At 40.4% G+C, this 25,819-nt stretch overlaps 1 pseudogene; it reads left to right on the plus strand.

The window, feature by feature from the left end:
- The first annotated feature begins 20,241 nt into the window (after positions 1 to 20,241).
- On the plus strand, positions 20,242 to 21,003 carry LOC150033484 (secreted RxLR effector protein 161 pseudogene; annotated as a pseudogene).
- Positions 21,004 to 25,819: the final 4,816 nt, after the last annotated feature.

Below are 25,819 nucleotides of genomic sequence, written 5' to 3' on the forward strand. Positions count from 1 at the left end.
TAACATGTCTAGGAGGTTTTGTGAACCCTTTTATCTAAGGTTGAGGTTGAGGTCGAGACCAAGGCCAACCCTAACCACATAAAAACTAGAAATCTGAACCTCATCTTAATATGTCTAAGAGGTTGTGTGAACCCTAATTATCCAAGGTTGAGGTTGAGGCTGACCCTTGCAAAATACCTAACGAGACAAGTTCCACGCATACTCCGACCCAAGAGATCATTTTAGGCTTAAAATTTAGCAAAAGAAAGAAGCTCAATTTTTGTCGACCATTGCCAAATGCCTAGCGAGGCATGTTTTATATATGCCCTAGCCAAAGAGGCCATTTTAGGCCTGAAAATTTGCCAAAAGAAGACGATCGGCCTCCGCCAAGCCAAGGTCGATTGCCAAACATGAAATTGAGTGCTCCCCTAAACTTATTAGGTTATCCAATTATCTTGAAACAACTCCAAATAGTGATAATATATAACTAGGAAGAAGAACATTAAATAGATGGAGCAGAGAGAGGTGAGCAGTGAGCATCGCCATGTTAGCTTCCAATGGTCACGATCAATCCTGAACAACGGTATCAAACTAGTCTTAGTCAATTTTGAACTATGATGGAAGAGAGCAGCAAATTCAGACAACGATATTATTGAGTGATGACATCAATGACAATGACTTTATATGCAACAACATGCGGTGGTGACAAGTAGCTTGGTGACCATTTTATTTAAGCAACGATTTCCGACCAACAACCTATTTAATTCACCGACAACTCCCCATAAGCAACGAAGCTATAAGACTAATGATCAACACTATCCTGGGGATGGAGAATTAGGCCAGGAAGCTGGTTAAGTCATAATTGAAGGATCTCTTACCGAAGAGCTCCATGAGTGCATTCGGGTCGCTCCGAACTCACTGTGACTGAAATACACATTATACATTCAAAACATACAGTTATGCAAACAATCTTAATTAACGGCATACTATGAACAACAAAATAACAAGGGAAAGAGTGTCATACCAGTTGAAGACAATCTTCAAACTTCGGAACTCAAAGCAGCGGAACCCTCCACCCGATCAACCAACGCTCAGCAGTAGCGTCGACTATAGCAACATGAACAACCGCACGAACACGAACGTCGCGGGGACGATACCACCAGAAAAGAACCCCAGATATTCTCGGAGTAAGAACCCAAAGCGTGGTCTTTGGTGAATTTGATAGAGGAAGGAGGAAGCACGGATCGTGTAGCCGATAAGCAAGTGGGAGAGGAAAAGGTGCTATCGCATAGCACGATGCTTATCATTTAGAAGACACTGCATGATCATGTAGGTTTTACTAAATGATCGTTTAGGAAAAGGTATACGATCATTTAGTAAAAACGGCACACTATACGATCGTTTAATGAAGCTATTTGATTGTGTAGGAACAAGTGTGCGATCGTTTAGGCACGAAGAGGACAATCGTTTAGGCGGAGAGGACTATCGTATAGGCTCTCGAAATTCTTAAGCGATCGTTTTCTTTTCTACCAACGTTCGCTCTTTCTATTTCTTTTGGACGATCGACGATTCAAAAAATGAAAACAATTTCATTTTATTTCATCGGTTACAATAATCGATGCTGGCCCACTAACCCACGTCCAAACGTGATTTTTTGGTTAATAATCATATAATTAACCAACTAAAATATTAATAAATATAATCATATTATATTTTTATCCTATAGTTTGATATCACATATCTAGTATAGTATTTTCTCCTCTACTTGATATAAATCATAGTTATATCTAATTTCCTCCAAAATAATGTATCTCATACATTTAGTCAATTATATCATATATAATTAACCAGTCCAATTATATCATATATAATCGAACTTCCTCTTATCAATTTGAACATTTCAAATTAACCCAAACACTGGTTCTCGACTTTATCCAAGCTACCCAGGGGACCTAATGGACTTATGGCTCGAAGCTCCAACAGTCCGTGAATAACTGACTAAACTCTTTAGCCACGAGATCCACAATCCGTTAACTGTCAGGCATTCCATTAAAGACCAACAGTTGAACTCTTCTTACCACAGATATATTTCTGTATCTATCGGATATAACCAATCATGCATACGATGACCCTTCACAAATACTCGTAAGTACAGCTGGGCCAAGTTACCGTTTTGCCTCTGTAGTTACATCTCACTCCTTAAGTACCACTGATTCCTCTAATGAACAATACAACATAGTCCAACTATGTGTGAACACCACTCGGGCAAAGAGAAGGTGTGTGGCACCACATCGTTCAAGCCCTGGAATCAGTCCTTAAGGGGGCTATCTATCTGCTTACCCCTGCCTCAGGAAAGGAGTGAATTCCATTTAGTGTAGCTGAGTTCCCTACTCCCAAATCAGACGAATCCCCAAAATGGTAGGTTTGAATCGGTGACCTGGCCACTTGCACCCATACAAATCAATGGACCGCCATCAATGGCAGGAGTTCCCAACTCACTCAACTCACTCAGGATTGAGGTCATGTTACCTATGGTCATCCTAGTGAAGTGAAGTCTCTATCATGAACAGTGTTATATAACGAGACGTTAACACTTCGTGGTCAGGTCTTATACAAACTCTTTGTATAGGACGCCCCCGCTCGCATGTCCCCGACACGAATGATCAGGATCAAATCATCTGTGACAAGTCACAACACTTGTGACCATTCCACAAAGCGAGCCACATCCGTAGTGTTACCAAGATAAGGTTTCCATTCTATATCCATATACTACAGACCATTTTGGTTATCACTCAAGAAATGATCCACTTGTATGTCACCACATATATGCTTAATTCACATACAGATAACTGGGGATTTTATGTTTATTAGTTTGTGGTAAAGCAAATAAAATAAGAAAATGAGCACAAATACAAGATGTGAAGTAAATATCATATATTAACAACACAAGTGTTCGTACAAACTGTTTACCAACTATAGGATACGAGACTTTAGGGCATCAACTCCAATAATCTCCCACTTATCCTAAAGCGAAGTGGGGTGTACAATAAACTAGTACAAAACAATAAACTAGGGCATAAAAGCTCAGTACAAGAAAATCTCCCACATGCCCTAGTCCAACCGCGGGCGATCCTGTAGACCCATGCTCCGTAGGTGACCCTCAAACACTGTACCTGTGAGAGCCTTCGTAAACGGATCTGCAACAGTAAAATTGCATGGGTTAGACTGATCCGTCTCATCTCCTCAACCTCTTGAGGTGTCTTAGGACACATGTCCTTGGACAAAGTGACTTCATGTCTGAACGGCAGTAGGCCCCTCTTAGAGTCCTGCACCGAGTACTTGACCAACATCGTGTCAATGTAGAATGCCTGAGATAATGATAACACTTTGTTCTTATGATCCCAAAAATTTGTATACCTAGAACAGACTGAACCTCTCCCAAATCTTTCATTTGGAATTGGGTCGCTAACTAGTTCTTAACTGCAATCAGTAGACCTACATCATTCCCAATGAGTAGGATATCGTCTACATACAACACTAAGAAGACTACTGAAACATTGATGATCTTCTTTTAGACACAAGATTCATCAACGTTTTAGTCAAATCCATACGACTTGATCGCAGTATCAAATCGTGTGTTTCAAGATCAAGACGCCTGTTTCAGTCCATAAATGCATCGATTCAGTTTGCAAATCTTTTGCTCTTGGTATGAATCCCTCAGGTTGCACCATATAAATGGTCTCCTCAAGATTGTCATTCAAAAAGGCCGTCTTGATGTCCATTTGTCAGATCTCATAATTATAATAAGTTACAATGGACAGAAGGATGGGGGTCGGCTTTAACATGGCAACAGGCGAGAAAGTCTCTTCATAGTCAACTCCCTTTACCTGGGTATAACCCTTTGCCACAAGTCGAGCCTTGAAGGTCTGTATCTTCCCATCAGCACCACGTTTATGCTTGTAGATCCATTTACAACCTATAGGTCTTACCCTATCAGGCTGATCTACAAGATCCCATACTGAGTTGAAGTACATCGACTCCATCTCGAGATCCATGGCCTTGATACATTCATCCCGATCAACATCCTCCATTGCCTTCTTATAAGACAACGGATCTTCAATAATGCCATTTGCTACCATAGCAAGGATTTTCATGAAACCCAGATAGCAAACGGGTGGGTTCGCAACCCTCCCACTACGTCGAGGTTCTTTCAACCCTTGAGGTGGAACTGACCTACTAGATGAACTCCCATCAACAATTCTTCTTAATGTAGCAAGCTCTTCAACAACTTTTGTTGAAGTCTCAGTAGTTTCATTGGAAAGCTCACGTAACATGACTTTGCTTCGTGGACTTTGCTCCCTTATATGATCTTCCTCCAGGAAAGTAGCGTTTGTTAAAACAAACACCCTATTTTCCATCGGATCATAAGAATAACCCCCTCGTGTACCTTTGGGGTAGCCTACAAAGAGGCATAACCTCGATCGTGGTTCTAACTTCTTGGGATTAGCCTCAAGCATATGTGTAGAGAGACCCCAAATGTGGAAGTGATGTAAACTAGCTTTACGCTCGTTCCACAACTCCAAAGGTGTTCTTACAACACTCTTGGAGGGAACACAGTTGAGTATGTATACTGCAATCTCCACTGCGAAACCCCAAAACGAGTCCGGTAAGTAAGCGTAACCCATCATCGAGCGAACCATGACCAACAAGGTCCTATTTCTCTTCTTTTGGAGAAATTCATCGACGTTTTGATTGAGTTACGACAGTTCTGAACAATTCAGTATTATGGAGGGAATTAATGACTAACGGCCTTAGCACAAATAAATTCGATTCCAGATTTATTGTGCAAATAAAAACACCATCTTTATGAATAAACGTATTATCCACATTAAATGAGATAGTATATTTACATTGCAATAAACACTTTACAGAAATAAGGTTCCTCTTTAGTTAGGGAACGATGTATACATCCTGTAAAATAAGAAACCTATTCTGTAAAGCTAATTGGAGTCCTCCCACTACCACAGCTGAGATGATGTGCCCGGTGCCTACTCATATCGTCATCTCTCCAGCCTCCAGCTGTCACCAAGATCTAATCCCCTAAAAAGAAGAACAAACATGGTTAGTAGCGCCTAAATCAATTATCTAGACAGAATCATCATTCTTCACTAAACAAGTTTCAAGAACAAGTAAATCATATTTATCTTTATCCGCCTTGGCCTTAGCCTTGGTTGTTTTCTTCTCTTTCAGATACCGAGGATAGTTCCTCTTCCAGTGTCCATCTTGGTTGCAGTGGAAACATTTTCCTTTAGCAACATATGGATGCCTTCTTGGGACGATAGGCGATGGATTAGCAAGTGCCTTCCCGTTTCCCTTACCACCATTCTTCTTCTTCCCCTTTGCAGAGTTAGAAGTATAAGGTGCAGACTTCGTTCCTGTGGTCCAACCTCTATGGAACGTCCGAGAGGATGAAGCAACATTTGCCTCACCCTTCTACCTCCCCTTACATTTTAGCAAAGATTGATATGTCTGCAACTCGTTGAAGAGAGTTGTAAGGTTATATTTCACTTTGTTAATAATCACATTGCTAACAAAGTGCAAGAAGCTCTCTGGCAAAGAATACAGGATTATGCTAAGCTAGCTGCCCTCATTGATGGTAGACCCATTCAACTCTACCACATTAAAGTGGACCATCATGTTTAGCACATGTTCATGAATAGAGGTTCCTTCTTCCATTTTAGAGTTGAATATGTATTTAAGAGCCTTATGCATAAGATGTTCAGACGGTTGTCCAAACATCCCCCGCAGAGACTCCATGATCTCATGCGCTGAGACCATAGGCTCATGTTTCTTGGCTAAAACATCAGAAAAACTTGCCAAGATGTAGGCTCGGACCTTCTCTCATTCGCCCTTGTCCATCACTTGTATGCATTCCAAACATTTCGAGTGGCATTAAGAGCTGGAATAGGAGGACAAGCTTCCGTGAGAGCGAACATGAGATCCTCGATGATCAGGATCATCGTGATCATGTGTTTTCAAGTTGCGAAATTATCGCCAGTACGTTTTTCGGTGCTTAACAATGCCAACGTGGCTGATGCCATTTTGAAAAAGTTACTAAAAATACGAACAAAACTTTATTAGATTTTGCTAAACCACTTTTAAACCAATCAGTTTTGCAAAACAATTTCAAGTACCCTAAGATATAGACTTCTATTTTGCAATGATGTTCCAGTGAGGTAGGACAAACATCACCGGTAGGGTGATCAGTTGCCTCTTCGCTGGGATGAGACATTCTCAACCATTATGCAGAACCAACGCTTGGAACTGAACCTAACAGACACCATTTTTTGGTCCAGAATCGTTAACCTTTAACTATTCTGCGTAAGTGTAACCCCTCACTTTCGGTGCCAGAGTCCTACCCTAATGAGCCCACCGTAGGGAAGAAGCAGATTAGGACAAGAGCCTAAGTTACCTTATCCTCTTACAGGAGATCAAATAAAGAAACGTGCAAAACTGCCATCCTTTAGGGGGACACTCACAGGGTGCCTCTAGGCGATGTGTAGTAACTTTATTCAACCTAACGAGGGAGACCGAGGGATATGCTTTCGCACTTCCCACTCCCACTTACTATGAATACTCTCTCTATCTACCTTGATATTGACCTACCCAAACACCATTCGTTAGGGGACACGCCAAAGGTGCTGCGAGGCCGAGGGTAGATCTCACGGTGTAGACTATTTAGGAGAAACATGAAAGGTTTAAGTAAAGCATCTTATGCCCCAAGTACCTCCCACTGAATGTTCTACCTAGGGATTCATTAACCTAGACAATCCGACTACTGGTTTTAGTCTAAGTCATCTTTTTAAACTCTACTTATAAACAACGCTTGTATATGAAATATGAACAAGTTCAAGTAGTCACATTTAAACACTTTAATGGACTATCCTTAACTTGCATGCATGCATCAAATCTATCTACCTTTCCAGGTAAGTTCCCAGGTAGGGGTGTTGCGTTTCCGTCAACTTAAATACCCCAGCCTAGACAAAACCCGCCTTAGCCAAAAGGTCCCTTATAGATAGATTTGCTACACTTTAACCTTTTATTTGCCAAATTAATCTTATTAAACTGACTAAAATATTAAAGCCTTAGGGTTGCTAATCGTATTAAAACCGTGATCTTAGGTCTATGTGATCCAAGTTTTAAACACTTTAAAACCATGAATTAAACCTAAGTGAGCATGCATGTCTTTCTTATTTCTTTTAGTTCTAATTTCTTTTTAACTTTTAAAAAGAAACAACTAAAAACATTGTGCATAACGAGGTGTTTATAACATTTATAAAGTAACCTATGTGTCATGTTTCATGCAATTTCCGTTCATTACTATATATAACCTTTATATAACGCGTAAAAACCAAGCAAACATGCTTTTATTCACCCTTATACTATAACAATTATAATATAAAGATGATGCATGTGAATGCTTTTTATGCATGCATAAATATAACTCTTATATTATATGATGCATGAGCATGCTCTTACATAATTAAATCATACTTCTCTAAATTATAACAATTACAATAAAGAGATGATGCACAGCCATTGTATAACCTAAAGTGAGATTTACTATATGTTCATACCATATGACATAAAAATATATATATACACATCACATGTAATAAATAAAGAATTAATGGACCGGGATGAGCCTTCACAAAAATCGGTATGAAAAAATGGACTTGTGGACTTAATGGACCTGGTTCTCGACTTTGTTCAAGCTACCCAGGGGACTTAATGGACCTGTGGCTCGAAGCTCCAACGGTTTGTGAATAGCTGACTAAACTCTTTAGCCACGAGATCCACCATCCGTTAACTGTCAGGCATTCCACTAAAGACCAACAGCTGAACTCTTCTTACAACAGATATATTTCTGTGTCCATCGGATATAATCAATCATGAGTACGATGACCCTTAACAGATGCTTGTAAGTACAGCTGGGCCAAATTACCATTTTTCCCTTGTAGTTACATCTCACTCCTTAAGTACCACTGATTCCTCTAATGAACAATACAACATACCCCAACTATGTGTGAACACCTCTCGGGCCAAGAAAAGGTGTGTGGCGCCACATCGTTCAAGCCTCAAAATTAGCTCTTAAGGGAGTTATCTATCTACTTACCCCTGCCTCGGGGAAGAAGTGAATTCCATCTTGTGTAGCTGAGTTCCCAGCTCCCAAATCAAACGAATCCCCAAAATGTTAGGTTTGAATCGACAACCTGACCACTCGCACCCATATAAATCAAAGAACTACCCCCAATGGCAGGAGTTCCTAACTCACTTAGGATTAAGGTCGTGTTACCTATGGTCATCCTAGTGAAGTGAAGTCTCTGTCATGAACGGTGTTATATAACGAGACGTTAACACTTCGTGGTCAGGTCTTATACAAACTCTTTGTATAGGACGTCCCCACTCACATGTCCCCAACACGAATTATCAAGATCAGATCATCTGTGACAAGTCACAACACTTGTGACCATTCCATAAAGCGGGCCTCATCCGTAGCATTATCAAGATAAGGTTTCCCTTCTATATCCATATACTACTGACAATTTTGGTTATCACTCAAGACATGATCTACTTGTATGTCACCATATACATGCTTGAGTCACATACAGATAACTAGGGATTTTATGTTTATTGGTTTGTGGCAAAGCAAATAAAACAAGCAAATAAGCAAAAATACAAGATGTGAAGTTAATATCTTATATTAACAACACAAGCATTCTTACAAATTGTTTACAAACTATAGGACACAAGACTTTAAGGCATCAACCCCAACAATAATAGGGTTAGCCAGATAATATTCTAGGTCAGCTCATGACCCGAGGAACACCTAGGGTATAAAGGGCAAAAATCTGTGAGGAGGCTATCCTTGTGGTGGGCTGGACATATGCTTGGTATATAACTTCGTCATAATATGGGGAAGCTCGTTGGAAAATCAATTGGACCTAAAAATGGTTTGGCTCGATAGGCCCAATAGCCCCTAACAAGTTCGAATTAAGTTTCACAACGGCGTAGCGTGGAAATTGAAGGGAAAAGTATACTCCCAAGGTAGGTTTTTAGGATTAAAACTTGCGACGAATAACTAAAAAGACCACGAACCCTAACTTGGGAATGGAGGCTAATATTATGGATGGATTCTAGAATCAAGGATAATAAAGTCTAGAAGGATCAAGAGAAGATCAAAAGGATAGGCTAGGGGGCAAATTGGGCCTGGTTGGCCTCGGCCAACCGAGGCTGAACCTCCAAGATTGGTCCAGTAGCTGAAAGCCCAACATGATTAGGTCCAATAGCCGAATTCGCTCCTTCCTGTATAGGATAAATAGATGAGTAGTTCTCTTAAGTGCTGACTCCAGGACTTGAACAATGGGGTCTACCCTCTCAGTGGCTCGAGAGGGACTTGGTTTATGATTGGAACATAAATAAATTGTTCGTTAGAGTATCAGTAGTATTTAAGGATACAGAGGTAACTACAAAGGTGAAACAAACATTTGACTCATCTATAATTACGAACAACTCGTGAAAGATCAATATACATGTAGTTATTATATCCATGGATATAACTTGTCCTAATGTGCATAAGAGTGTAATTACAGGTCTATGGTGGCTTGTCCCAAGTTCATGAATAGAGGTTAGTTAATTAAAGAGTTTAATTAATTAATCTCGAATCATTAGAGCTTATAATCTGTATGTATAAGGTCCCTTTGTTTACTAACAACGGATCAATAAGGACCAAGGTATTAAAAGAATAATTTGAAATGTTCAAATTAATTTAGGAAAGAATATGTTTATTGCATCATAAACAATGTAATTGTAACATCTCAAATTTTCGAGTAAATTTAAGATAATTATCTTTAATATTTGAGTGAATTTCGAAATTTTGAGGCTAAAATTGAACTAAGATAATTCAATTTGAATTTTAGTGATAAAAGAATTTGTGAATTGAGATTTAAGTGAGTTTGGATTTAATTTGATTGGAGCCCGGATTTAATTTGATTGGTAGTTATAAGGGAAAAGGAAATATGTATATATATTTAATTGAAATCCAATTAGGATTTGGATTTAAGAATTTTATTTATAAATATACATATTAGGGTTTGAAGAAAATAATAATAAATTAAGCATACTCTTTCTCTCTTCAACACCCAGACCCATTCGCAAGAACCCCCCTCTTTCTATCGTTCTCTCTCTCGTAACCTCAGCGCCACCAGCCTTCAATGTAGACGCTTATCAGATCTTCTGCTCGTTGTCACGTAGCCCACCAGTCGCCGTCACCAATCGCACATCTCCGATGTCTCTCCCTCTCTCGCATCGATCTGCCGCATCGTGGGTATACTGTTGTCGCCAACCTGTAGACATCTGCACTACCTACTCTCACGTTGATCTTTCCTCCATCTCCCGATCTCAATATTTTTCTCAATCTTGATCTTTCCTCCATCTCTTTGTCGTCTGCTCGAGCACTGCTATGCACTGGTATCTAGGACCGTGCCGTCTCACACCATCACCATACCCTGCTGAAGGCTGCTTTTGTTGTCGAATCTATCGATTTTGGTAAACTTTATGTCGTTCTAGTTTATTTTCTACTGATTCTTTAATACCCATTTACTTTTGGCATCAAAAGAGCTTCTCCAGTTTTCCCCCTACTCTGGCTCATGCACCAATCATCAAGCATCCACACATTCGAGAAAGTAGTACCCACTAAGATATCTTGTTTTTATATATTTTTTTAACAACAAAAAGGACCGTAAACTAGCATCATTTTACCTAGGGGCACTAGCTTTCACACATCAACTATAGTGAACCATACCTAGTCAATTCCTAGGTGTCCAAACTGATCACAGCAACAACAACTCTTTTTACCCCCATCCATGCATATACATTACAAGTTTAAACAATAAAATGATATTTGTTTTATGCACATGACTATATACTCTATTTTTTTTTCTCAAAGACAACGATAATATTCTTTTGTTTTCCTCTTAGTCTAACATTACAAATCATCATGCACATCAACCCTCTAACCGATGGGACCTTTCGAGGTGACAACCAAATACACTACACTTAATCCTCCTTTTAGTTAAAGTTTCTAAATTAAAGTGACTACGTCCTCATTCTATAGGAGACTCAAAGTGGGACTTAAAGATAATTGAATTTAGGAGTATGTCATCCTATTTCCACAGCAGATCATCTAACATGAAAATTTAGAATAACTCATAAGCAATCATAATCACTACATCCTCAACAAATTTCACAATTAAAGCACAACATCATCTTTTAAATTTAAAAAAAAATAAAAATTTTCCTCAAAATTCAATCACTTAAAATAATTTGTCAATAATCATGGATAAGATAGTTTTTCTAAATAACATGCATAGCAAGATAAGAACAACTAGACAAGAAAAAGTATGCAGTACTTCCCCCACCCCAACATTAGAAACATTTATGATCCTCAATGTAATAAAATAAAGCACAAGGAGTGAGCGAAATTGACCTGATTAATGAAGTAATCTACGTGTGTTAGGCTTGCAAACCATACTTTAATTTGAGGGCTCCTGTAAAACCTGGACAAGAAAAGGATAAGAGTCTAAACCATGAGTGCTGAGATAACTTGAACTTCCTTATCTAAATTAAGCACATCTTCTCCCTCAATCTTATGAACCAACTCTTAATATGACTCTAATATTTCTAACTCATCCACATCATCAGAATCTACAATAATGAACCTTGTTGAAAAAATGGTTGGTTTGCCCTAGGGATTTATTTGTAATTTACTTATGGGCCTAGGGCTTCCTGTCTTCTATTTATTTGAGCAGTCTTTCTGTATTTCAGTGTAACTTAATAATAAGATTTGATCGTGGTTTTTTCTCCCTGGCCTAGGGTTTTTCACGTAAATTAGTCTTGTGTTTTTCCCTTTTTCTACTTTTATTTTTATCATGGTATTAGAGGAGACGAAACCCTAGGCCATGAAACCCTAGCCACCATTGATGAGTCTCCTTCGATGACGAATTTTGAGATAGCTGACATGATTAAGGAAGCTGTCCAACAATACCTATAGACTGCCTTATCTCGCCTTCTTCAACAAATGAGTGTCGCCGGAACGACAACCCAATCCATCGACGGACAGATCGGATCGCGCCCAGATCTGAGCGATGCCCAGCCACCCTTCAGCCGCAGACAACCCAATTCATCAAGTGTAGATAGTGTTCGGCGAGATCCAACCTATTGTCCAGTGTCACAATCGCTCTTTCGGAAGCTTCTCTTAGCGATTGTGCGGCACTTGTTCCCGCTCACGAACAAGCCAGCCAACTCGATTACGGACTGCCGATGGCACACCGAGTGCCTCTTGCAACCTCCACCCCCGTTTTAGGGAAAACGGTTTTAGAAAACGGGTTTGGAGAAAAGGTTTTCGTAAGAAGATTTGTGAGTGTGAATAAAGAAAGAAAGATTGTAGTAGACTAGAAAGCAATAAGCAACAACAACGGCTTTATAGAGTACTACTCCGGGTATGAGGAAGTGATGGTTAGTCTTATCCCCATATAGTGCATTCTGAACAAAAAGCCAACTGGCGCCCTTGCATATGCAAAAGGGCGAGTGGTCACTTACAATGAAAATGTAAAGAAAGCAAGCTAACTAAACTAATACAATACAGGACATGAAAATATGCTAGAAGGGGGTTGGATTGGGCATGCGGCCATGGGCAACAGGCCCTGGACAAGCATGACCGTTACATTCTCCCCCACTTAATTGGTTGACGTCCCCGTCAACCGACCTTGTTCAAAACCTGCGATGGCCGGAGCCGCATTCTTCAAGTCTTCGGCCCGCTCCCAACTGATCTCTTCATCGGGGAGATCCTTCCATTTCACCAAGAACTCTGTCAGTTCTCGTCTGGGTCTTCCACTGCGGCGCGTACGTTTACCCAAGATTTGTGCAACTTCTTTCTCAGCAAAACTCTTCATCGTGACTGATGGGCGCCTTAGCATGTTCCGCTGTCCATCCTCGGGTTCGGGATGATAGGGCTTCAGGAGGTTCACACCGATGACAGAATGAATCTTCATCCATGAGGGTAACTGAACCCTATATGAGGTTCTCCCGACCTTCTCAATTACCTCCACTGGACCTTCGTATTTCCTTACTAGCCGTTGGTCTCTCTGGCCTCGGAACTGAAACTGTCCCGGTCGTAGCTTGATCAGGACCTTGTCCCCAGCTTGAAACTCAAGGGCCCTCTGCTTCTTACCAGCCCATTTCTTCACTCTCCTTGATGCTCTTTCTAGGTAGGCGCGAGCTATCTCAGGGGTTTTGCTCCACTCTTTAGTGAAGTTATGTGTCTGAGGACTTTTGCCTGCATAAGGGCGGTCCACCAAGTGTGACCTGAGTGGCTGTCTGTCGCACACTTCGAGGGTCACCTTTCCGACCGCGGAACTCTGCTGGATATTGAAGCTAAGCTGAGTCATACCTAACAACTCGTCTGACTGTTTTCGACGCCCAGCCAATTCGGGCGGGGCCATCTGATATACCTTCCTGGCAGGCGGCTTTGCCCCTGGCAACAACTCGACCTCATGGTCAATCCCCCTTCGTGGGGGTAGGGACTTGGGCAAGCTTCTCGGCCTGACGTCTCGATACTCTTCCAAGACAAATAGATCGTCTTGGGGGATCTCCTCCTCAGTGGACTCAACCGATTCTACTGGGATGGTCATGAACGTGGGTTCGTCGTGGGCCGGGCCCCTCTTCAATTGGAGGGCTGAGATCATTCTCACTCCATTTGGCCGCTTGATACTGGCTTGGACTACGGTCGGTGTAGATCCGGTAATGACTAAGCATTTGGCGAGGGGCACTGGTATGACTTTATGTTCAAGTAGGAATTCCATCCCCAGTACCACATCAAAATCATCCATCTTGACAATCACGAAGTCGACGAGGCCCTTCCAGTCTCCTAACTTTACCGGAGTTCTCTTCGCTATCCCCGAAATCGGTAGGGCTGCGGAATTCACAGCTTTCATCTTTCCTGCATCTCTTTCCCAATTCAAGTTCAGGCGGCGAGCTTCCGTTTCCGCCATGAAGTTATGGGTAGCCCCAGAGTCAACCATAGTGGTTTTGGCCGATCTTTGGTTGACCCAAGCGTCCACATACATGAGACCTTTCTCTAGTGGCTCCGTCGTCTTTCCCATATTCTTCTGGAGTGCAGACAGAAATTTCAATGCCCCCATCCTGGGATTCTCAACTTCTGCCGCTGGCTCGGTTACCGTCTCCTCTAGTTCGGCCTCGTCTCCGGAGGTAGAGGCTAATGTGGCTTGAAAAGCACTGAACGCGGTTTGATTTGGACATTCACGCGCCCTGTGTGGCCCTCTACATATGAAACAAGACAGGGGGCGATTGTAATTGTTATGCTGTTGTGACGGCCCCCGCCAGTTGTTTCCTGACCTCGTTTGGGATGATTTACGGTCCCCCCCTGTGTTCTTGTCTCCTCCCCCAGGCCTGGGAGGGCTGAAACGGCTGTTTCTGTTTTCCTCATTTGAGGAAGTTGATTGCTTCTTCACATCTTGTGAGTCAGTGCTAAGGTCGTATAGTCGTTCAGCTGCCGCATAGGCAGAGGGGAGATTCTGTACTCTCTGTTCATATAGTTTTGCTTTTGCCCACGGTTTCAGCCCCTCCACAAAGCAAAAGACCTTGTCTTTTTCGGACATATCTCGTATGTCCAACATGAGTCCTGCAAACTGTTTTACGTAGTCCCTGATGTTACTTGTTTGCTTTAGCTCTCTGAGTTTTCGTCGAGCCAAGATCTCAACATTTTCAGGGAAGAACTGCGAACGAAGTTCTTGTTTCAGTCTATCCCAAGTATCAATAGTGCAACGTCCTTCCTGTATGTCTGTAAATCGTGATCTCCACCACAGTTTTGCATCTTCAATTAGATGCATCGTTGCTATTGTGACTTTCGACTCTTCAGTCACTGTGTTCGTCGCCTTGAAGTATTGCTCAAGGTCGAAGATAAAATTTTCCAGGGCTTTCGCTTCTCGCACCCCACAGAAGGGTTTTGGTTCTGGGATTTTTATTCGGCTTACTGCCACTGCGTCCCCAGGTGGGGCTTGGTTCCCTACCGCTCGGATGGTGAGATTCACCCTCGCACTCACATCCGCTATCTCGGCTCTGACGACATCCAGGGCCGATCGAAAGTCTTCAGATAGGTCGGTTACCATCTGAAGTATTGCTTTTTGGGAGCTGTCCAGCTCTTCGACACGCTCCTCTATGTGGGCAACAGAACCCGAGGAGCTATCGCCTCGTTCAAAGTTGCCGGACCGTACTGTTTTGGTCTCGAGGGTCTCTACCCTCATCATCAATTCTCTGACGGGTAATCCGTCTAGGCGGCCTACCACCGCATCAATTCCATCGGCTTTCTCGGCAACTTCTTGTAGCCGAGTCTCAAGAAAACGAACATTATCTGGGACCTCTCTCAGGTAGAGCATTTGTTCTTCTATCTCTACCAATCTATCCACCTGGGACTTGATCAAGTTCTTCGTCGCCGACATGATCACTGATCTTCCCTCTATAAGCCAACTTGGCTCTGATACCAACTGTCACAATCGCTCTTTCGGAAGCTTCTCTTAGCGATTGTGCGGCACTTGTTCCCGCTCACGAACAAGCCAGCCAACTCGATTACGGACTGCCGATGGCACACCGAGTGCCTCTTGCAACCTCCACCCCCGTTTTAGGGAAAACGGTTTTAGAAAACGGGTTTGGAGAAAAGGTTTTCGTAAGAAGATTTGTGAGTGTGAATAAAGAAAGAAAGATTGTAGTAGACTAGAAAGCAATAAGCAACAACAACGGCTTTATAGAGTACTACTCCGGGTATGAGGAAATGATGGTTAGTCTTATCCCCATATAGTGCATTCTGAACAAAAAGCCAACTGGCGCCCTTGCATATGCAAAAGGGCGAGTGGTCACTTACAATGAAAATGTAAAGAAAGCAAGCTAACTAAACTAATACAATACAGGACATGAAAATATGCTAGAAGGGGGTTGGATTGGGCATGCGGCCATGGGCAACAGGCCCTGGACAAGCATGACCGTTACATCCAGCAACCCAGATGGTGTTCAGCGACCCTTCTTCAAGTTCTGATCTGTTGACCCTTCTTCAATCGACCAGATCCGCCGATCGTCCTGCAGCACTCCCAGGCGTCTTTGCGCACAACAGGCCTGCCGATCTCCTAGGCGTCTTCGCGCAACCCAGACGTGAACTCCCAACCGTGACTTCAAACCCTAGGGATGTCGACCACATCGGGTTGTGTGACCGATCAGAAGATTTTTCTGACCAGCAACCTCCATAGTAGGACGGTCGGTCCCCTCTGACTGCAGTGACGCCAGTTCGGTTGTTTTTCCGACGAACTCTCTGGCCGGTCTGACCGAAGAGTGTTCTGATGAGATTAAAAGCAGATTTTTTTTTCCTCCAGCAACATCTTGCAGATTTCAGGTCGGTTCTTGGTACAAACTAAAAAATGGTTCAACGAAATCATCAAATTTATAGCTAGGCTCCGAGAACCCGGTAAACTTTTTCCATTCTTTACCTGCTACGAATTTATTATCTGGATCGATAGGATACTCTACAGGAATTATAATTTGAGAAAGTTGAAGGGCAAAAATTATTTTTCTTGATCTCAATCCATACGAATGGCTCTTGAAAGAAGACAGAAATTTGGCTATCTAACTGGGGAGATAGCCAAATCTGAACCCGGTAGTCCCCATGAGCATATTTGGAGAGCAGAAGATTCGTTGCTACGATCAGTTCTGGTGAGTAGCATGGAAACTCAAATTGGCAGACAATTACTTTATATGATGACTGCCAAAGAGATTTGGGATGTAGTACAACAGTTGTATTTGCAGAAGCAGAATGCATCCCGCCTTTATACCTTACGCAAACAAGTTCATGAATGTAAGTAGTGAGCTATGGACGTCACATCATACTTCAACAAATTGTCCTTATTATGGTAAGAAATGGACTTATGCCGTGAGATTGTCTGGAGATATACACATGATGGGACGCAGTATTCCAAACTTGAGGAAGCAGATCGAGTGTATGATTTTCTGGCGGGGTTAAATCCAAAATATGACGGTGTTCGCAGCAGGATTTTGAGCCAATGTCCTACACCGTCACTAAGGGAAGTGTGCTCTGAATACGCCTCGAAGAAGACAGATCTAAGGCCATGAATATTTCAGTTGTTACGTCTACTGAGGCTACGGCTTTTGCCACCAAGTCATCTAGATCAGATAGTGATAAGAAACCTCCACCTATTTGTGAGCATTGCAAAAAACCATGGCACACGAAAGACCAGTGTTGGAAACTTCATGGAAAACCTCCAAATTACAAACGACGTCAGTCACAGGACAAGGCTGGTTCTGGACGTGCTCTAGCCAGTGACTCGGCAAATGACAAGACTTTGACTCCGCCTCAAGCTGATAGTCAGAGTAACTTAAATGTTGTTGGGGTCAGTGCAATTGCACACTCAGGTACGTCTCAGTCTTTTGGTTTTATTAGCATTAATGGTAAACGGCCTTGGATTGTGGATTCTAGAGCAACAGATCATCTAAACGGGTCTTCTGATCATTTTATATCATATCACCCGAGTGCTGGCAATGAAAAGATTAGAATCGCAGATGGCTCCTTTGCCCCTGTCACAGGGAAAAAACATCTTTCTCCGTTTGATGGTTTGATATTGCGTGATGTGCTACATGTTCCTAAAATTTCGTATAACTTACTATCTGTTAGTAAAATTGCAAGGGACTTGAACTGTCAGACTGTTTTCTCACCCGACATTGTTTTGTTTCAAGATCTGGGCTCGGGGACCACGATTGGTACTTCCCAGCACGATGGGGGCTCTATTTCCTTACTGATGAAACTTCCTTTAAGGATGATTATAGGACTAGTTTTATTTCTTTTAATTTCTCTGTTGTTGAAACTAATTTTATGTTATGGTACCGTCTGGGACATCCCAGTTTTCAATATATGAAGTACCTTTTTTCGCATTTATTTCATAATATTAATATGTCATCCTTACAGTGTGATGTGTGTATCCGGGCTAAACAAAGTCGTGTTTCGTTCCACTCTCAACCTTACAAGCCGTCCAAACCATTCAGTCTTATCCATAGTGATGTCTGGGGTCCCTCACCTAGCACTACCTCTACAGGAAAACGGTGGTGCGTCACCTGTATTGACGATCATACCAGATTGTCCTGGATCTTCCTTTTGACCGATAAGTCTGAGGTGTCCACTGTTTTCCAACAATTTTATGCAATCGTAGAAACCCAGTTCAACACAAAAATTGCCATTTTACGGAGTGACAATGGGCGTGAATTATCTAAATAACTCATTCCGGGACTTCCTGGTATCTAAAGGAATTATCCATCAAAGCTCGTGTGCCTATACTCCCCAGCAAAACGGAGTTGCCGAGAGGAAAAATAGACATCTGGTAGATGTCGCCCATTCCTTTATGATATCTACCTCTCTTCCTTCCTATTTATGGGGCGATGCTATCCTCACTGCAGCCCACCTTATCAACTGCATGCCTTCCTATGTGTTGTCTTTCCATACTCCTCTTGAATGTTTGAAACAATTGTATCCCAACACCCGGTTAATTCCTGACGTACCTCTGCGGGTGTTTGGAGTGTTGTCTTTGTCCATACCCATGGTCCCAATCGTATGAAATTCACTCCTCGTGCCCAGAAATGTGTCTTTGTTGGGTACCTTTCCATCAACGTGGGTACAAGTGTTATCATCCCTCGTCTCGGAAGTACTTTATGTCTATGGACGTCACTTTTCTTGAGGATCAACCGTTTTTCCCCGTTAGTCCTCTTCAGGGGGAGCGTCCTAGTGAAGAGGCTAACTGGTCCACGTACTCCATTCCCTTAGAGATGTCGGCTATACCTGAACATCCTAGCCCTGTTATTTCTAGTCCTGTTCTTCCCACTAATCAAGTACCTTGGATGTGCCGTCTGTCGGTCTCAGTTCATGAGTCTGACTCGGTCTCAGTTCCAGGTATGAATATCCCTGTTTGTGATATTGATGATTGTGTTGAGACTAATAATTGTAGAATGGACAGAGATATAGAGATTGATGCAGATAATGAGAAAATAGAGGGAACTGAGGAGGATGGAGAAACTGATGGAAAAGATAACACTGAAGAAATAACTCTAGCAAACGAGAATAGTGGAAGGGAAGGTGATTGTGTGGGAAGTCCTTCTGACAAAAGATCCATAGATCAGACGGCTAGCTGCAATAAGGAACGTGGAGAAGAGGAAAACTGTGATGCATCTCTTGATCTTCCAATTGCCTTGAGAAAAGGGACTAGGTCATGTACAAAGTTTCCTATGCATAATTATATGACATAGAGTAACCTATCTCCTGAGTTCAAGGCTCTTACTACCAGTCTAGATACAGTAATGATTCCAAGTAATATACAAGTTGCCATGGAAACTTCTGAGTGGAGGGCTGCAGTTGTGGAAGAAATAAAAGCCCTAGAGAAAAATGGAACATGGGAACAGGTTACTCTTCCTGAGGGGCACAAGACGGTTGGATGTAAATGGGTATTTACTGTCAAGTACAAATCCGATGGCTTGATTGACAGATATAAGGCGAGACTGGTAGCCAAAGGCTTTACCCAGACCTTTGGTATTGATTACTCTGAGACATTCTCTTCTGTAGCCAAACTCAATACGATCCAGGTACTATTATATGTTGCTGTTAATAAAGATTGGCTTTTGCACCAGTTGGATGTGAAGAATGCATTTCTTAATGAAGAACTCGAAGAAGAAGTCTATATGAGTCCTTCGCCTGACTTCGAACACCAATTTAACCATCGGGTTTGTAGATTGAAGAAGTCTCTGTATGGGTTGAAACAGTCGCCAAGAGCCTGGTTTGACAGATTCACCACGTTTGTTAAAACTCAGGGGTATGATCAGGGGCACTTAGACCACACGTTGTTTACAAAAAGGTCGAGTTCAGGAAAGACTTCAGTACTTATTGTGTATATAGATGACATTGTTCTGACTGGTGATGATACTGATGAAATTATGAGACTTAAAACAAAGATGGCTGAAGAATTTGAAATTAAAGATCTGGAAAAATTGCGATACTTTCTTGGGATGGAGTTGGCTCGATCAAAATAGGGTATATCTGTCTCACAACAAAAGTATACTCTAGATCTTCTCAAAGAAACAGGAATGACTAAGTGTAAACCTGTAGACACCCCTGCAAAGTATAATGTCAAATTGAGTAATGTTAATAATGGAGCCCCTGTTAACAAAGAAAGATATCAGCGATTAGTCGGGAAGTTGATATATTTATCTCACACGAGACCTAATATATCATATGCCGTGAGTGTTGTTAGTCAGCTCATGCAATCTCCCTATGAAGAACATATGACAGTCGTTGAACGCATCTTACGATATTTAAAGGGCACTCCTGGTAAAGGTCTTCTGTTCAGGAAGTCTAGTAAACGTGGTATAGAAGCATATACAGATTCAGACTGGGCTGGATCTACTGTTGATAGAAAATCTATGTCTGGATATTGTACGTTTGTCTGGGGCAATCTGGTCACTTGGAGAAGTAAGAAAAAGGGAGTGGTTGCCAGGAGTAGTGTAGAAGTCGAGTATAGGGTCATATGTTTAGGGATATGTGAAGAGATCTGGTTGAAGAAAGTATTAACAGATCTTCGACAAGACAGTGAGCTTCCAATGAAGTTGTTTTGCGACAATAAAGCAGCAATAAGTATTGCTAAAAATCTGGTCCAGCACGATAGAACCAAACATGTCGAGATTAACAGACATTTCATTAAAGAAATACTGGACAATGGGAGCATATGTATTCCCTACATCCCTTCAAATCAGCAGATTGTAGATGTCCTTACAAAGGGATTGTTAAGACCGAGTTTTGATTACTGTGTTAGCAAGTTGGATCTGATCGATATTTACGCCCCAACTTGAGGGGGAGTGTTGAAAAAAGGGTTGGTTTGCCCTAGGGGTTTGTAATTTACTTATGGGCCTAGGGCTTCCTGTCTGTCTATTTATTTGAGCAGTCTTTCTGTATTTCAATGTAACTTAATAATAAGATTTGATCGTGGTTTTTTCTCCCTGGCCTAGGATTTTCCACGTAAATTAATCTTGTGTTTTTCCCTTTTTCTACTTTTATTTTCATCAAACCTCCCTACCTCAGTGGTATTGGAAATATTCTTCTCATACAAGGCTCTAAATGCATTAACCATCTGACTAAGTTGATCTATTAAACGTTTCAGAGCTACCTCATTCTCTACCAACTGGGTTTCTATCCTATCCAACCCCCTCTTCTCTTCCATACAAAACCTCATAGTTGGGACTCTAAGATAGACTCTTTTAACAGGTCCTCTAAAGAAGGGTTCTTCTCTACTGGGAGTGGATAAACATAAAAACTTCTATGGTCATGGGATGGGTAAATGATGGGATATGGATATGAGTTGAAAGAAATTAGTGGTGGTGGTGGTGGTATTGGGCCTAGATTAGGTTGGTAAAACCCATAAAGGTATCCAAAATTATGATAAGACATGATAAAGCAATCATCACAAGCAATCACACAAGAGAAAACTCAATAAAAAATAAATAAAAATAAAACTTAGTCAAATCTCTTATATATTAAAAGAACTTAAAACACAATTCCCTGGCAGCAGCGTCAAAAACTTGATGGTAGCGCAAGCGCACATGTTAAATTATAATAGAGTAAAACGATCAAGAGACCGAGTATCATCCTCTGAGCAATTGGTTTGACTCTTTTCAGAGATTTTTCTAATTTTATTTAGGGACTAGACTGTGATGAGAACCTAACTAATCTAATCTTAAAAAGCAAGAAAAGATAAAACAGTAGTGAAACTAGACATAGACACGTTCTAGGGTATGATTTTGTTAAACGGATTAACCAAATTAATTATTTTGACCTTAGATTGATTCATGCAGATTATAGATCTTGGAGTCTTTTATCCAGGTATCCTCTCTTGAGCTCAACCCTTTCTAATGACTAACCATCAATCTGAATCTCTTCTATCGCTTGACTAGCCACAACGTTGAGTTCCTCCATCAACAATCTTTATTAATCTCCTAGCACTCTCATGCATACTCGATGAACAATTTAACATGCTAGATCCAACTCAACACCTTCTCTCTCAAGACAGACATTAAGTAAAGAACATTCAATTAGTGATCAGTTAATCAAAAGCATTAAGAACAAACATGCAAAAATAATGATGCATAATTCAATCCAAGAAGCAACTAATTCAGTTTTCACAATCCATAAAACTAAATCAACGCCCTAGAAACATAAATCAGTCACCCAGTCATGAGGTTGCCAAATACAAAGGACAGAAAATAAAAGAGGGAAGAAATTGCAAGTCGTATTCTTGACTCTCGTCCTCTAATCCAGAATTGCAACCCAATGAACTCTTCAAATCTTTGATCCTTTAAAGTTCCGAGATGCTACCTCGGTCCAGAATTACACTTCCTAGGGAGGCCTCACCGAAATATTGCTTTACGCCCTCAAAATAGCCCTAAAAGTTCCTATTTGAATCAAATCGGCCAAAAGCTACTTATATAGACAACAATTGCAGCATTGCAACGCTCCAATGTAGCATTGCAATGCTGATGGTCATTTTCGCATTACTAATAGTAGCGTTGCAATGCTGCTGCATTGTGACGCTGCCCTGTTTCCATGAGCTCGCCTTACAACATCACAGGGCAGTATTGCAATACTTGTTCAACGCTGCCTTGCCTCCAATTTTCAAATTTTTTTCCTTTTTCTCCATTGATCAATGCCCTAGGTCAAAACTTTGACCTTCTTGGGGGGGTTTTTTGTTCATTAGTCTTCCAAAATTGCTTGTTCTCAACCAATTGCTCGATTTCCTACGATCAAAAAATAAAAGTATCAAAGATCTCAAATTAAGCATAAAACTAACTAAATTCTAAGCCCATAAAATGCACTTTTTGGATGTGTTTCAAGTCCTGGCCTATAAATTTTTATTTGTGCTTAGAGTTGGTTAATTTATTGAGATTGGACAGTGGTATAGGGTGTGATTCAAGTTGGGCTTTGCGTAAGAGTTAAGTGTTGAATTTGATACTCCACTTTTGGACGTAAATTTTGGAGGTGGTTGTTGGACTCTCACATGAGGGTTAGTATTTGAAGTTCTATTGGAATAAATTTTGTATGAATTGGAATTGGGTCCCAAAGGTTGAAATCTAAATAATTGTATTTTGGGAAAGATACATTGATTCAAAGTTTACCTAAGCTACGGAGAATTTTCATTCGTTGTTCTTTGGTATCTAATTCCAAGGTACGTGGTTTACTAGTTTTTGGCCCACGAACAAGGCGTCCTAACCAAGTTGATATTAAGATTGTGTATACACGTGAAAACATGATATTATTCTGATGGAATGATTTGCTATGATTTGCTAATTGATGAACTATTCAGGGTGTTTTGGAAACTTATGAGTCATGTTACTAAGATTATGATAACATGTTTATGGTTTGATACGAAATTTGAATGTGGTAAGTTGCATGTTAGACTGATGGTGACTATTAGCACTTTTATCGGGTTGTGTACGTCTCATGTTTGTAAACCTTCAAGTTCACTTCTTATGTTCATGTTTCGGCATCCCTACGAGATCGCCATTATGCTTATGATTGTGACCCTCTGGGATCACTACCTATGAAAGTGTGCCTCTAGGTCTACCCCTAATGCTTATGCCTATGATACATGATGTATACCTATGACTCGATAGGAAGGCTAACAAGTTCACCTAGTGAGCCTAGTAATGGGTCACTTACTGAGTATTTTATATTCATCCTTTCTTATGTTATGTTTTTTAAGTAAGGGCAAGGACAGAATAATGCATGACAGAAAGAATCTATGACCGTGCCTATGGGATGTATGACTAGACTGACGCGTCCGCATATGTTTTCCCACGTCTTTCATGTTCCAAGTTTTAGCCAATGAATGTTTTGATATATGTATTCGTTTTACTTTATTTTATTTTAAAATTCATGTTTAAGGTTACCCCAAACCAAGGTTCTATGTTATTTAAACTTATAAGTTGTCAAAATTCTTTACATTAAATAAAAAGGTTTGTATCTTTTTGCTTTAAGTTGCAAGAGATTTATTTTTAAGCTTATGCATGCATGTAGTAATGTCCTAATAGAATATGTTAGAAAGTTGGATCGTTACAATCGGTATTAGAGACTAAGTTTTAGGTTCTATAGATTGACTTACCTTGTAAGTCCAAAATATCCAGATGACCCATCAATGGATTATCTTTCATCACCAGATAAGTCTTTTTAGAAAAGCAAAGGTGTTATGAAAGTTTTATGTAAACTTATTTATTTAGCTTTATGTATAAGATGATTGGATATTGTATGATGACTTGAAAGAAGACAGTATGAGATGATTGCTCAGTTATGGCATTGTGAAAATAAAACAAGATTTAAGGAGGGCCTTTAGCTCATTGAAGGACTTTATTGAAAATAAGCATATATTTCAGTTCAAATTTATTGAAGAATTAAACTATGTATAGATTTGAGACATTGGTGATGGAAAATAAAAATAAAAAAATTAGTAAATAAGTTGCCTAGGTGAGACTTCACAGAATTATTGTACTTTACCATGGAGAATGAGATTGATGGACTACAAGAAACTTTATCATGACAAATCACGTATGTAGGTACGGGACTAAAGTTTCTTCATTGATAAGAAAACGAAGAAGAAGATACTATTGTTATTAAAGGTTACTAGACATTAAAATCGAATATTTCAAGAGAAATTTTGAAATGATTCATAAGTCAGGATCATTTTTGTGATACTGAAGGTAGGAGGATTGGATAAAGTACTGTGTTTTGGTTCTTCAAGTACATGCTTGAAAATGGAGAAAAGTTTCTAGCTGAAGTATGTGTGATGATATGAGGAATTCTTTTAGAATATCTAGGTAAGTTGATGTCATTAAAGGAAGCCAAAATTGTTGGACATGAGTTTAGACTTAAAAGGGAAAAAAGCAAGGTGTTATTTATTTGAATTGAGAAAATATTTGTAGGGTACCTAGATTAAATCTATAGTTTTTTTATGAGGGAGAGATCCTATTTGGTAGACTTGATCAAGAGAAAAACTCATGGCGTTTAAAAGCGATGACAACTTATGGGGATTGCCTACTAAAACACGAAGTTTGGAATTAAATTGTAGACTATGAAAAGGTTATAAATAGTCATATGTTTGAGGTACAGAGATTATGTTTCACTTGGAAGTGAAAAGGTTATAAATAGTCTTATGCCTTCGTGTTACACATTATGACCGATGTGTGCTCCTTTGAGATCACTACGATTGATATGATGGGTGTACACCGATGCCTAGATAAACTAGCTAACAGGTAACCTAGAGGACCCAGTAGCAGGTCACTTACTGTGTATTGTTATACTCATCCTTTCTTCCTTTATGTTTTTTAGGGAATGACAGGAACAGGTTGGCGAGTGACAGACGAGACCTATAATAGAGCCATATAGGGACAAGAGAAATCGCTTCAACTCAATCTATATTTTTGTCATTTGGATGTTTTGAAACTAGAATTTAATGTGAGACAATAAATTTTAATGTTTTGAATGTTTTCTTTATGAATATGATTTTATGGACCTCAAATAAAAGTTTTATTTATTTATTATTTATTTGTTTTCTAGTTTATTTTGGAAAAAATATCCTTATTGTTTTAATGAATTTTTATGGTCAAAATATCTAGGTTTTAA

Source organism: Benincasa hispida, chromosome 10 (genome assembly GCF_027475165.1).
Source record: "Benincasa hispida cultivar pf3 chromosome 10, pf3_genome.v1.1, whole genome shotgun sequence".
In the NCBI taxonomy this organism is placed as follows: Eukaryota; Viridiplantae; Streptophyta; class Magnoliopsida; order Cucurbitales; family Cucurbitaceae; genus Benincasa; species Benincasa hispida.